The 14,632-nt window shown below is 39.6% G+C and overlaps 1 protein-coding gene across 2 annotated transcripts in view; it reads right to left on the bottom strand.

Moving 5' to 3' along the window:
* Positions 1-14,632, bottom strand: part of LOC138745743 (endophilin-B1-like) — a 57,530-nt gene that overhangs the window by 38,987 nt on the left and 3,911 nt on the right. For both annotated transcript variants that reach the window (XR_011346473.1, XM_069903014.1), the window contains exon 3: positions 6,389-6,530. The gene's annotated coding sequence lies outside the window, so the exon portion shown is untranslated. The remainder of the gene's footprint in view (positions 1-6,388; positions 6,531-14,632) is intronic.

The following is a 14,632-nucleotide window of genomic DNA, read 5'->3' as shown; positions in this document are numbered from 1 at the left end:
TAATGGGGAGAGAGCTGGGGAGTGGGGGTGAGTGGAAGAATGGTGGAGCAGACTCAATATGCCTACTTTTCCCCTATATCTTGTAATCTATATCCTGCGAAAGACCTAGACAACCCTCCTCTTGTATTCCATTTTCAGAAAACAGTCTGCATCATGAGTTTACGTCACGTGAACCCATTTCTGATTGAATCCCATGTTACATGTGACCCAAAACAAATTCTGCATTCAGAGGATTGCAGCTTCCTCATTTTAAACATTGTTATCGAGCAGCTCAAATGAGATTTCTTGCTTCTTTTTGTGAAAGGGAAAAATTGCCTTTAAAATGTATAAAATAGGAGAGAGAAAAGCAGAAGAATTTATATACAAGTGGGAATTTAAATTAATGGTTGGTAATAAAGATACACAATTGTTTAAACATTTGATTAATATATGGAATAAAATAAATGATAGAATTGGTATAAGTGGATGTACATCATCCAGAGTGTATTTGATTCAAAATCTTCGTCTCTTTTTCAAAGGATCATCAATTTCTGGATAGTGGGTTTCGTGAGGGGATTATAAATGTTGAAGATTGTTATGAAAGGAGTCAATTAATGTTATTTGAGCAACTGGGAAATAAATATTGTATAACTCATTGCAATCTTTTTTGGTATTTCCAACTAAGAGCATATTTGAAGGATAAGTTAGGACCAACCATGTTGTACTGAAATAGAAATTCCTTATAAAGAGGAATTGTTAAAAAGTTTACTTCCATGATGTCCTCTTGATTACAAGTAGGAACTTTTAAATGCGGAGTTCATAAGTCTAGACAAACGTGGGAAATGGATCTGAATATTGTAATTGATTGGCAAATATGGGCAGATCCATATAAGTTTCTCAACGTATGATACAAATTAGTTCAGCATAATTGTTTTTACATTAGTAATGTAGCAGATGTCAGCAAGGATTTTATCTGAAAGCTGCATCTGGAGTCAGGTGACTCAGGCAGTTGGATTTGAAAAGTTCGACAGGAAGCTGATTTGGCAACAGAGATCACGTGATCCAGGGGAGTTGTATTAATTCACTTCAACTCAGCAGACTTGAACTATTGACCAGAGTTCCACACTGCAGCAGTGAGGAACGAATTCACAACTCGTTTTTCTTCTTCAGTTACTTCTTACACCAGAGAAATTGAACAGAATAAAATCAGAATTATCAGATCGATGTTTGAGGTGTGGTGAACATGTAGCAACTTTCTTGCACTCAACATAGCTTTGTCCTAATGCAAGGTCTTTTTGGGGAGAATTACAAATTTTTTGGAACAAGTTACAGTTGTTTATCCACAAAATCCAACTTTATTTTTATTAGTAAATATTGAGGGAATAAGGCCCAAATTAAAACTATTAATATATCAATTGAAATTTGTTAAATTAGCATTAGCAGAGATGTGGAATTGTATTGCACGTACTCAGAAATCAGATAAAATTTTAGGGTTGCCAAGATGTCATGCAAAATTTCAAAATTGTCTTTCTTTATAAAAAATTACATATAGCTTGAGAAATATATACTCTATGCTTTTGCAAATTTGGCGCATGAATATTCAAATATTAGGCTTCAATTTGTAATAATGTCCTTTCCATGCCTCCACACATGTGAGATTCTCCTCTAAGATGTAAAATTTTAATTAGGTGTGTTAGATTTCCTCGCCACCGCGAACTCTGGGGAAGTAAAGGACCAGCACAGGGCACAAGAAAACATGAAGACCACACCCCATCAACATCTGAGAAGCACAGGATTCAATACACGGATCAGTGACCATGGAAGCAGACCAATGAGGGGTTCTGCAGCTGAAGGACCAACATAGGTGACAGGCTGTTGGTAACTTGAGGAAAAGAATCTACACAGGCTGTGGGCTTCTGGACAAAGAAATCAAGGAACTTACACTACACCGTGCATTGCTAAATACTGGTTGGAAATTGGCTAAAAGGGTGTCAGGTATCAGACCTGGGATAAGAGTGTAATAATGCCCTTTCCATCCCTCCATACATGTGAGATTCTCCTCTACATTGAAAATTTGTTATTTAGATTTGTTAGATTTCTTCGCCACCGCGAACGCTGGGAAATCGGAGGACTAGTGCGGGGCACCAGAAAACAGAAAGACCACACCCCACCAACATCTGAGGAGCAGAGAATTCAATCCACAGGTCAGTGACCAAGGAAGCAGACCGATGAGGGGTTCTGCAGCTGAAGGACCCACATAGGTGGCAGGCTGTTGGTGTCTTGAGGAGAGGAACCCATGCAGGCTGTGGGCCTCTGTACAAAGCAGTCAAGGAACTAACACCAGGTCGTGGACTTCTAGAGACTGGTTCAAAACTGGCTAAAAGGGTGTCAGGTATCAGACTTGGGATACGAGTGAGTGCTAAATGGTTCCTAATCATGCCAGAGTTTAAAAACTGGAGCTCACATTGCCAATGACTTGGATTGGTCTGTGAGCACTGAAATAGAATCCACAGACCCTCAGTGACTTGGCCCAGGGTTTGGGGTGGTGGTGGGGGGGGCCGGGGAGCACGACTCTGTTTTGCTTCCTTCTCTGAGTGCAAGAGGCATTTCAGGCAACTTCTGCCAATGGCTAATCTGTCTGTCTTACAGCAGAAAAAAAGCAATTTTGTGTGATATGACACTTTTTAATTACATGACAGTAAATTGTCTCCTGAAATAGAGAGGTTCAAGTTTCAAACTATTACAAACTCCACTCACCAGAGCTACCTGGATTATATCTCTTCCCACTTTTGTTTTTGCAAGGACACCATTGATTTTATCACAACTCTTCTACTGCATCTGTCCTGTGACAGATTATATATTTTATATTGTATATAGATATGTTTTTGATGGATAGATTGTAGGAGTCGTGTAGGTCACAAACAAACACTAACAATTCGCAAAACATCTCTTACTTAAAATGCAAGAGCTTTGTTGAGAGTGAGTCATGCAGGCGCCGAGAGCCTTTGCAAAAACAAAACAAGGAGACTGTGTGTTTTGCTAAATAATTTAAAAAGCAGGTGTAAATGGATTATTGTTTTTAAAGCAACAAATACATGGACTCAGAAGTTTTCTGTTCTAAGAAGGTCATGTGCTTTTGCAAGCAGAGAGGAGACACCAAATAGGTTTTTTTCTAAAAGAGAGAGAGAGTGAGATGGCAAGCTGGCATGTTGTTGAAACCCCATTTTGAAGAAGGATTGTGAGTTCTCAGTTCAGCCTGTTGAAAAACCTTGTTGTCCATACAAGAGGAAATGGCTGGCTAGAAATGGCGTTTCACTTGAAATAAGGGAAACAAAAGGAACTCAATGGTGACCTGCAGAAGAGGTTATCATTTGGAAAACCCTGATGGGGAAAGTTTCTTTGGCAAGACACCAAAGTGGCTGATCAGAGGGAATCAGTTTTGTGTGTGCAATGAGCAAGAAATCCATCTCTGAAACCAACAAGAGCCTTCCTGGAGGGTAACCATTTACTTTTAAGCACCAAATCTTGGTGAAAAGTCATAAATGTTGAATTCTGTACACAGTATAAGAATTGATAGATACCGGTGAACTTGTAGGAGTGTCAAAGAACTTTATACACTTTAAATACACCTGCGTTTAGAATTAGGAGTTACATTAATAGTGATAAGTTAAAGGTTGATTATTTTTTGTTTAAAGAAAATTAAAAATTACGTTTGCTTAAGTATGCATTTGTCTTGGTGATTTTCTATTGCTGCTAGGTTTTGGGGTCCTCTGGGCCTGTAACAGTCCCAAGATGAGGTCTTCTACTCCAGGACACCCAAAATGTCTTATTTCTTCAATAAATGTAGATTCCCCCATACTGTCATTGAAAAAGCCTGCACCCATATCTCCAATTCTCTTTCTGCCCTTACCCCATCTCCTCTCCGGCACAACAAGGACAGAATCCCACAGGTTTCTCACTTACCACCCATCAGCTGCCACATCTGACACGTTATCCTTGGAAACTTCCAACTTCAGCACCATCATCTAACCTGCAACATCTAACCCGCTCCACTCATATCCTCTTTTCACAGGGGCACATCTTTCTGTGACTCCCATGACGGCACTACCCTCTCCACCCACCACCACCTGATGCACTCCCCATTGGAACTGCAGAAATTGCCAAACTTGTCCCTACATCTCCTCTCACCTCCATCCAAGTCCACAATCAGACCTTCCATTTGAGGCAGAGTTTCACATGAACCCCATCCATCCTAATCTCCTACATTTGGATGACTCAGTTGACCTCAATATCAGCAAGACTAAATACAGACTGGGTGGCCATTGTGCTAAACACTTGGGCTCTGTGGATCTAAAGTTGAGCTTCCTGTGACCCACTATGTTAATTCTCGAACCCTTCCTGCAACATGTCCGTTAGCCCCATCCTTCGCCAGGGTGAGGGCAAACAAACTTATAGAAAACACATTATATTCCTCCTGGGCAGCCTTAAACTCTATAGCATGAACACGAATGTTTCTAATTTTAAGCAGCCACTCACCTCTGTCTGATTTCACTGATTCCATCTCTTGATCTACTGCCCATTTCAATATATTTACTCCTTTAAGGTAGAAGAGTTGACAGTGGTGTTTTCTCCATCTAGTTTACCATTGAACAACTGGGAAAATTAAGTGGCAGTTGTTGCAGAATGAATGGGGTTATTGTTCAAAATCTGCCTGTGGTCGAAAGTATTCTTGGACTGAATAGACATCTGGGCCAAATGGCTATTTAAGGACCATCTGTACATGATTGTACATCCTAAAGTACAATGACTACTTCTATCCACTAAAGATAGTGAAAGAGCAAGAATAGACAATACAATCACGTAAAATTCTTATCCATACCGCACACATATTAAATCACAAAACAATCACTCCTCCATATCGGTCAGGAAGGGTCTACACTTCCCAAGGAGGCTGAGGAGGTCAAGGCCAATGCCTCTCATCCTGAGATTTTACAGGAGCGCAGTTGAGTCTGGCTGCATCATTGGATGGTCTAGTTGCTGTAAAGCATCAGACAGCAATGATGCAGAGTTGTGAGGATCACTGGGGTCTCTCTTTCTTCTGTAGATGACATTTACTGGGAGTGTTGTTCAAATAGGGCACCAGGAACTGTAAAAAGACCATTTTGATCTTGTGAACAGCATCTTCAACCACGTCCATCATCAAAATCAGGACTTACAGGCTGGAGAATAGCTTCTTCCCACAGGCTGTGAGATGGATGAAAAGTATCCTAAGTGTGATAATCACCCCAAATATTCATGTATGTAGCGGCTACTTCGATAGGGCTACTAAAGCAACACACACACACACACACACACACACACACACACACACACACACACACACACACACACACACACACACACACACACACACACACACACACACACACACACACACACACACACACACACACACACACACACACACACACACACACACCAGGCTAGTCGACACAAGACTGCTTTATTCAGACTTTACAGGCTTCTTTAATTTACTGCATGTCCCAGGCTCCATGGGTCAAGGTGGAACATCATTATGAGTTTGCTGCCAATCCACAGGACCACAGGTTTAAATTAAGCCCTGAGAGTGTCCCATGCCTTTCGGCAGGAGAATCCACAGATCAATGTGCCATTCCTCATCACACAGCACCACACGTGGGCAGTCAATTAAATGAATGAGCTCCCAGCTGTCTGTCTTATGACTTCACGCGCCTGCCAAAGAACCTTGCCCACTCGGCCCACAAGACAACTGCTACATAACCCCCCCCCCTCCAGAACCGTCACCAGAAACTAAAACACCCGCTGTCTTGCTGACCGTGGATCCGTTATTTTGCTGAAGGCAAAAATGAGTGGCTGGTGGTCTGTGAACACAGTGAAATGCCGACCCTCCAAAACAAATTGGAAGTGCCGTGTGGCTCGAAACAATGCATGCTATTTCATCTCCAATGGCCATAAAGGACGGCTAAAGAATGTGAAATGTTGGCAATGGCCCTCGATGTACTGTTTTGGAGATACTGAAATTCGGAGAGATAATACCGGGAAATTCATTGAGCAGAGCATCTTTGTGCAGGGTATGTACCCCGAGATGGCAAACTCTCCCTTTGCTGCAGACCAGTGGGTATGTTTGAAAAGTGGTAGCATGAGCTAATAGACTTGCAAAGTATTTGACATGTTTAATACGTTGATCAAGCAGGTTTCATTAAGAATAGATTTTCTTCTGAAAATATTGTTTGACTGTTGACGTTGATTAATGTGTCAAGACATTGTTTGAATCAATAGTGGCATTAGATGTGGGAAAAGCCTTTGATCGAGTTGTAAGGTACTTTATTATTTAAAATACTTGAAAGGTATAAGTTTGGACAATTTTTACCTTTTTTGGGTTAAAGCCTTGTATAAAAATCCTTTGGCGAGTATGGTGACGAATGGACAAATTTCAGATACATTTAATTTAACACGCTCCACAAGGCAATATTGTCCTTTGTCGCCATTGATGATAGAACCGGTAGCCCAGGCTAAAAGACAAAATTATAAAATTAGTGGGATTAAAATAAATGAAGAGGATATAAGATTCATTTGTTTGCAAATGATGTACTAATATATTTAACAAATCCTCAGCAATCATTATGACATCTACAAATCTGTTTGGTACAATATGGAAAAATGTCTGCTTATAAGGTTAATTGGGATAAGAGGAACATATTATCAATTACAGAGGAAGATTATACTGCTGGTAAACAGATTACACAGCTTAGATGGACTAAGAAAATTAAATATTTATGGGTATTGGTTGATGCGGCTTATCAATATTTGTGTACATTGAACTATGTTTTACTAAAGACAAAAATTAAAGCTGATTTAATTAAATGGAAAGGTCTTCCTTTGACATAAATGACACATGTGCATTGTGCTAAAATGAATATTTTTCTTTGTATTCAATGTCTTTTTCAATCAATTCCATGTTCACTTCCAAACATATTTTTTTAAAGAGTTATGCAGCAATCAGAATATTTTTATAGAAAAGTATATTGACTAGAGTATTATTGCAAACATTGACAGGGAAATATGCTTTCGAGACTACAATGGTCTCATTTTCAGAATTATTCATTAAACTATTAGTTAATTATCAGTTAAAATTTATTAATATGATGTTTGATGTTAATCAACCTCCTCGCTGGGCGAAAGAGGCAGTTGCACAGATTTCTCATTCTATTATACATCAATGTATATTTTGATGGACTCCTCGTCTTTTGCATTATTATAATGTGCCAGTATTATGACATTTATGTGATATTTGGTATAAAATAAATCAGGAAATAGGAACTGGAGATAAGGTTTCATTATAAATTCCATTATATCAGGATAAATTCATACCCTTCTTGATGAATAATCTCAGTATTTAAAGATGTGCCATTTGAAAGGTATTCAAGTGTTTGCAGATTGTTTTGAAGATGGGATATTTCTTTCTTTTGATAGGCTTGGGGAAAATTTGAGGTACCATTAAATTCTTTGTTTGCATATTTTAAAGTACGTGCTCCAGTAGTGAAGAATTTTGGGCGGGAATCGAACATGCCTAAGTTAACTAAATTTAAAAATTAATTGTAAATGGGGCAGAAAGGGATTTATTTCAGAAATGTATTCTTTGTTGCAAGAGAAAATGGCTAAACTGGATTTAGATAAATCAAAGATTTATCCTTAAAATTATCCGAAGAAGAATGGACTACTATGTGTGAAGATAGTGTGACTACATTTGGTGAACTATAATTTTCAACATCAGTTGTATTAAACGTCGGAAAAGTTAAAAAGATATGGATTTAGTCATTTGGATTTATGTATTCATTGTGGGACTCAAATTGGTACTTTTCTTTTTCAATTCTGTCTGGTTGTGTGATAAAGTAAGTCTTTTAGGAGAAAAAAATTAATGAGTTTCTGGTGGATTTATTTGAGACTACTTTAATGTTAGATCCACTGCTTTTTTAAAATGGTGTATATTACAACTTTAACAATGGGTTTAAGAATGGATAAATCTCATATTGAATTTATTCGGTTCACATTAGCATTGGTTGGGGAATGTATTGCGATTACGTGGATAAATGATGTGGATTTAAATATGAATCATTGGCATAAAGAAAGCTTGTATTTGTTTGGAAAAGATAACATAATTTTCATAATAATTTTTTTTATGTTGTCTAAAATTTACAGTCTTTTGCCTCTCTTCCTTCTTAAAGAGTGGAGTAACATTTACAATTTTCCAGTCCAGACTTGGCAAACAAGGATAGATGGACTTTAAATATTAACATGGTGAGCAATTAGTGAAGCTATTCATTCAGATATATTGCTCACAACAAGGTAATTCCAAAACACCCAAGTTATAGGGTTCCACATGAGAGACGAGACCAATAGCCACAGAGATCAAGACAAAGCTGAATCATACACACCATTACTACCAAGATTTACATTAGTGACATATCAGAGTCAATGCGATACTTTAAGATTAGTTACAGCACAGTAACAGACCCTTTAGGCCCACAAACCTGTGCCTCCCAATTTACCTTCAACACCCCCATACTTTTTGAACAGTGGGAAAAAGCCGGAGCCCCCTCCCCCACCCCACGATGGAAGTGCTTAAAGAGGCTGTTAGCCTGAAATACTTAGCCGTAATTCATGTAGTGCCCAGAGGCTCTGTGAGAACTCAAACCAATGCTGACTCGAACTGAAACCCTCAATCTGTTGTCATTGTCCCCTGAACACCAAAAGATGGAATCCAATGATCCACAAAAGCCCAAGCAATTGTCTCTGCAGAGATGCCAATGATAGAAATTTCATCCTTCCACCTGGTTGTCCTGTCCTCACCCATTAGCAGATAAGTACATTGCAAAGATGGCAGAAGTGGACCTTCCAAGCCACAAGGTGCACGTGCTGGAAATTGGAATCCAAAACAACAAATTCGCCCAGCTTGAATTTCATGTGCCTGGAGACTTTCGGTCGTTGACCCAGCAAGTGAGTCCTTGCCCATAATCCAACATTCTGTTTAACACAAAGCCAGGTAAGATGTTCCTTAACCAGTTTGATAGATGCTCTTCTACCAGGAAGAGATAGATTGTGAAGAGAAATCTCCTGCCTCATAGCCACCCACACAAATGGCATAGTCCTTCCTGTTGGGGAAAAAAATCACAGACCAACTCTTCACCCAATTCATCCAGGGTCACATCTTGAAGATGGAGACCAGAGTTGATCTGGTTTCACCGGATGAAATCGGGATCAGTGTGCCATGCATGAACCATGGCAGTGAAATCAATGGCAGTAGTTGTATGTAATGTCACACCTGGATAGGGCACCAGCCACAGCATTCGCCTTTCCTCAGATGTGTTGTGTGTCCAATGAAAATTGTAGGATGAAGTCCAAGTGCCAAATCTATCTGGGCAAGTAGAGATGTGTGCTTGTACTTGCAGTATACAAAAGAGGCTGGTGGTCTGTACAAATGGTCAAAGGATGACCTTCCAATAAAAAGTTGAAATATTGAATTGGAGATTGGGATTCATGAGGGAATTACAAATAAAATTATTTCCAAATTATATCTTCTACTTCAAGAGGTATCTCCAAATCCAGACTTGAATAAATCAAAAGAAAGATGGAAATTGGATTTGACAACTGAAATTGACCCATTTTGCTGGTCTGACATTTGTTGGGACAGTAATTAATGTTTTTGATAGATAAGTTAATTATAAACTTATTCATCAATTATACTTAATTCCACATCAATTAATTTATTCCAAATTTTTCAAATTTATGTTTTAGATGTGGCACAGTAATTGGTACGTTTATAGATTCTCTCTGGTCATGTCTCAAGGTGACATCATTTTGGGAAGATGTGTGCAAGTTTTTGGAACAAATTATAATCATGTATCCCATCAACACCTGAGCTTTTACTTTTAGGAAATGTAAAAGATTTAGAAGCCTAATTCAAGTTCTCAAAAAATCAATTAAGTATTTTTTAAAGTCACTTTGGCAGTGGCCAGGAGTTGAAAAGCAATTCCATGGAAATCTGAATCCCATCTTAAAATTGATTGTGAGGAAATGCAAAATTGTATTCCCTTAGCAAAATTGACATTTTCTAATATGTCATTTAGAAATGGTTATGATACATACATCAAAATATGCAAACCATATTTAGATATGTTCGGATATCTAATGTTTTAACTTCTCCACCCCACCACCACTTTTCTTTAATCTTAATGGTTGAACCTTATCAAGTTGGTTTAATTCTACTATTTTATTAATATCCTGCCTTTCCTTTTGGGAGGGAATAGTTATCACAGGAGCTTTGCACCTCGATCTGTATTTTTTCCTTTATACTATTTCTCTCTTCTCACTTTTATGTACAGTACAACATTTAATTTTTATTCTATTTTGATCATTGAACGTATCATTTGGATACGATTCTATTATTATATTGAACTGTATATAAAACTATAAATATATATTTTTTAAAACAGAAACGTTTCACTGCGAGATAGATAGCTACGAGTTCTTGCCCAAATGTACTATACTTTGCCTGAGCCGGTGACCGCTTGGCTGGAAAAAAATCATCTCCCAAAGATAATGTCTTTTTGAAGCAGACATCAGATCCTTTGAGTCGTTCAGCAAGAGGTAATAGAGGTGCTGCGGCATTCACCAGGGAACAACAATAAAATTCCTCATACCTAAAAACCATCACAACTGGCCAACCTTAATGGGGGGATGAAATTCTCAAAATTCACGCACTTCTCATTCATCAGCCAAAATACCATGTTCCATAACTCTACGTCCCAAAAATACAAGATCAAAAGCACCAGAAACACTTTCCTGGGATTGATCACGATGCCACATTCCTCAAGCCTCGGAAACAATGAGATAAGGTGGCTCTTGTGCTTCTCTTCATCCACACTTATAACCAGAATATCCTTGATCAACACAAGCACCAAACAAACCCAAGGCCAGTGAGTTCGTGGTCCATGAACCACTGGAATGTCTGAGCTGCATTCCATAGACCGAATGGTATTCTGAGAAACTCAAACATGCCGAACGGGACCATCACTGCTGTCTTCGTGACATCCGAAGACTCAAATGGAATCTAATAGTAAGCACGTATTAGATCTATTTTGGCAAATGCATATTTGCCATAGAGGTTTGCTGAGAAGTCTTGTAAATTTGGAATATTGTATCAGTCAGGCACGGTGGAATTGTTCAGGGGACGATCATCTCTGCAAGGCCGCCAATCCCTAGTTTTTCAGAACCATATGCAACCGTGAAGCCCAGCAGCTGTCAGATCTGTGGACTACGCCCAACTCTTGCCAATCCAATTTTTCAATTTTAAGATAATCTGGGAGTATAACAAGCCTGTTTCGTCGACCCTGCCTTTATATGGTGGCTTATTGCATGTCTGTACACTGTTACAATGGGGTCACGAAACACTTGAGCAAGGCTCGGAAAGGGCAGGAGTCAGGTTGAAGGCTTGTCAGGCAGCAGATGGCATTGGAAGGACAACAAATGCAGCTCACTTGCATTCAAGAGCTGCAGTCCACACAATGTTTTTTCAAATACATCACTGAAAGATGTGACAAGAAATCCACTCCCAAAATGGAATTTGCCACATTTACAACTGAAAACGCACCCAAAATGATTGCAAGACTGATATGAAATGTGAGTGACCTCTGGCCACGTTTGATTAAGAGAATCATTTGTAGCTGAAAGAACACATGACATATTAGAAAGTCTATGTTCTTCAGGGGTTGGTGGGACCGGCACTGATCCAAAGTGACAGACAGGTTTGGAATTTTACAGAGAGATGCCAAACTAAGAACCTACTCCAACAACTGCCTCGAATGTTTCCATTTTTCTCAGTTGCCTTCGATAATCTCTCTCAAATGAGAACAAGCTCCCAAGACAAAGGAACAGAACCAGGCCACCAGGCCCATTGAGTCTGCTCTGTAAACCTAAGCTACTCGACACTCCTTCCAATTTCCAGCCTTTTCCCCATATCCCTTCATGCTCTCACTACGAGATACTTGTATATTTCTTGTTTAAATACTCCCAATGATCTGCCTTCCACTGCTGTTAACAGGCAGCGAGTTCCACAGATCCATGACCCTCTGGCTAAGAAGTTACTCCCAATCTCTATTTTATACGGATAACCTCTTATTTTCTTGTCCTCGATACACCCACCAAGGGAAACATCTTACCTGCATCCACCGTATCTAAACCTTTCAAAATGCAAAATGTCTTCATGAGCTTTCTTCTTTAATTTCCTGTACTCCAATCAATACAACACAAGAGCTGTCAAATATTCCTCGTACTTTATACTTTGCATTCTGGGAATCATCCTCATCACTTTCCTCTGCACCCTCTCAAACAATATCATGTCCTTTCTCAGATTGGGGGCCCAAAACTGCACCCGGTATTCAAAATGAGGTCTCACCAGTGCCCCATAGAGCCTCATCAACACCTCTTTACTCTTGTACGCCATTCCTCTTGAAATAAATGCCAACATAACATTCGCTTTCTTCATGACCAATTTCACCTGGTCATTAACTTTTAGGTTTCCTTGCACAAGGACACCCAGGTCCCTTTGCACATCCAAGGTCTGAATTTTCATCCCATCCAAATAGTATGCTTCCTGTTTATTTCCACTGCCAAAATGTACAACTGAACATTTCTTGGTGTTAAATCTCATCTGCCATCATTTTGCCCAGTTTCCTAATCTGTCTAAATCCTTCTGCAACTTTACGGTTTCTACACTTCCTACTCTGTCCCCTATCTTGGTGACCTCTGCAAATTTGGGCACAAAACCATTTAAACCACAATCCAAATCATTAATTTCTTTATCCTTGGAATATATCTATCCTGCATTCCTTTTATTACTGCCACATGCCATTCCAGAATCGATCATTACTGAACCTGAACATGTTTATTGTGATGAACATCTTCTAATAAATGTTCTGGGTTTAATCTTTTAAAATCTTGTTGTGGTTCCTCTTCATCACCTCTTTGGAAGCTGAATTCACAAAATTTTCCAAATATTTTTTCAGAAATAATTCTGTGGTACAGAGGATTACTCATCTTTCCTAGAGGTTAAAAGTTGCATTTTGATTTTCTTGTCTCAACTGAACATTGTACAAGGTGAAGGCTGATTAAAATGGATTCAGTAATGATGGCCTTCAAATTTTGCATTATTGCTGTGGCTACACAGCTTGAATGATAAACTGGTGTTTTTACCAGGAATTAACTCATGGAAATGTTCTAAATACATTCATTGGAGATAGACTTCTGTGAAAAGTTTACTGCCCATCGGCAACAATTCTTGAAAAGAGATGAATCATCACCCAACAGAGCAGCCCAGGAATAGGCCATTTGGCGAACAATGTCTGAGGTGACCATGATGCTCATTTAAATTAATCCCATCTGTCAGCACATGGTCCATACACATCACCCATTCCCTCTTGTTCATGTGCCCAACCAAATGCCTCTTAAATCGTGGTGATTTCACCACTATCCTGGCAGCGTGTGCCAAACCTCCACCGCACTGTGCAAAACCCTGCCTCACTTCTCTTCTTTTCCCCTCTCATGTTCAATATAGGCATCATAGTATTTTTACATCTCCCATGGGGGTGGGGGAAGAAGAAATCTACCTTCTCCAGGACTAAAATAATTGGATAAATTCCAACCAGATCATCTCTCAGCCTCAAATACTCCAAATTTGTCCAACCTCTCCTCAGACCCAATGCTCTAAACCAAGCAACCCCCTGATAAACTCCTTTTGTCATGCAGCAACTAGAATTGCAGAAAACACTCGAAATGTGGCCTAACCACATTTATACTTCATGCCCTGCTCAATGAAGAATACTTTATTTAACACCCTACACGTATTGCCTCTTTCAAGGAGCTCATGCTTGTACCCCAAGATCCCTCTTTGCAACAACACTACAAATCCTCTCAAAGTGCAAGACACTTGTCCAGATTAAACTCCATCTGCCATTTCTCTGCCCACATTTATAAGTCATCTGGTTTGGAAGGGAGAATACAAGGAGAACTGGGTGAATCAACAGGAGAGAGAGTGAAACCTAAGGGGGAGGGGAGGGGTGGTGGGCAGGTTACATGAAGTTGGAAAATTCCATATTCATACCTTCGAGTCACAAATGCAATAAAAGATGGTTCCTCTGGATTTGACCTCACCCTGAAAATGGAGGAGGCAGAAGACAAAGGACAGTGTGGGGATGGAATTGAACTTAAAATGGCTTGTGACCATGAGCCAAGATGGCCATTGTGATCAAAGTGGAGGTGCTCAGCCAATCTGTCATTTACTCTGCATTGGGTTTCCTGCCACAGAGGATACATCAAGGGCACGGACATGGTTGGAGGAGGTGAATGTGAAACTTTACCCTGCATGAGCATGGTTGCTTAGGACCATGGATTTTGGTGACTGATGCAGGTTGCAGGAGAAAGTGCCCTAGGATAGGGAGGAATGTGTGGAGAGAGATTAGCAAACCAGAATGACAGGATGAAAGCAGTCCCTGGTAAAAGCAGAAAGGGGGGAGGGGAAGATGTGACTCCATCGTGTCGTAGGTGGCAGAAATGATAA

This window comes from Narcine bancroftii, chromosome 11, assembly GCF_036971445.1.
Source record: "Narcine bancroftii isolate sNarBan1 chromosome 11, sNarBan1.hap1, whole genome shotgun sequence".
Lineage (NCBI taxonomy): Eukaryota > Metazoa > Chordata > Chondrichthyes > Torpediniformes > Narcinidae > Narcine > Narcine bancroftii.
Note: the sequence above shows the minus strand (reverse complement) of the source record. Positions and strands in the feature narration are given on the sequence as shown.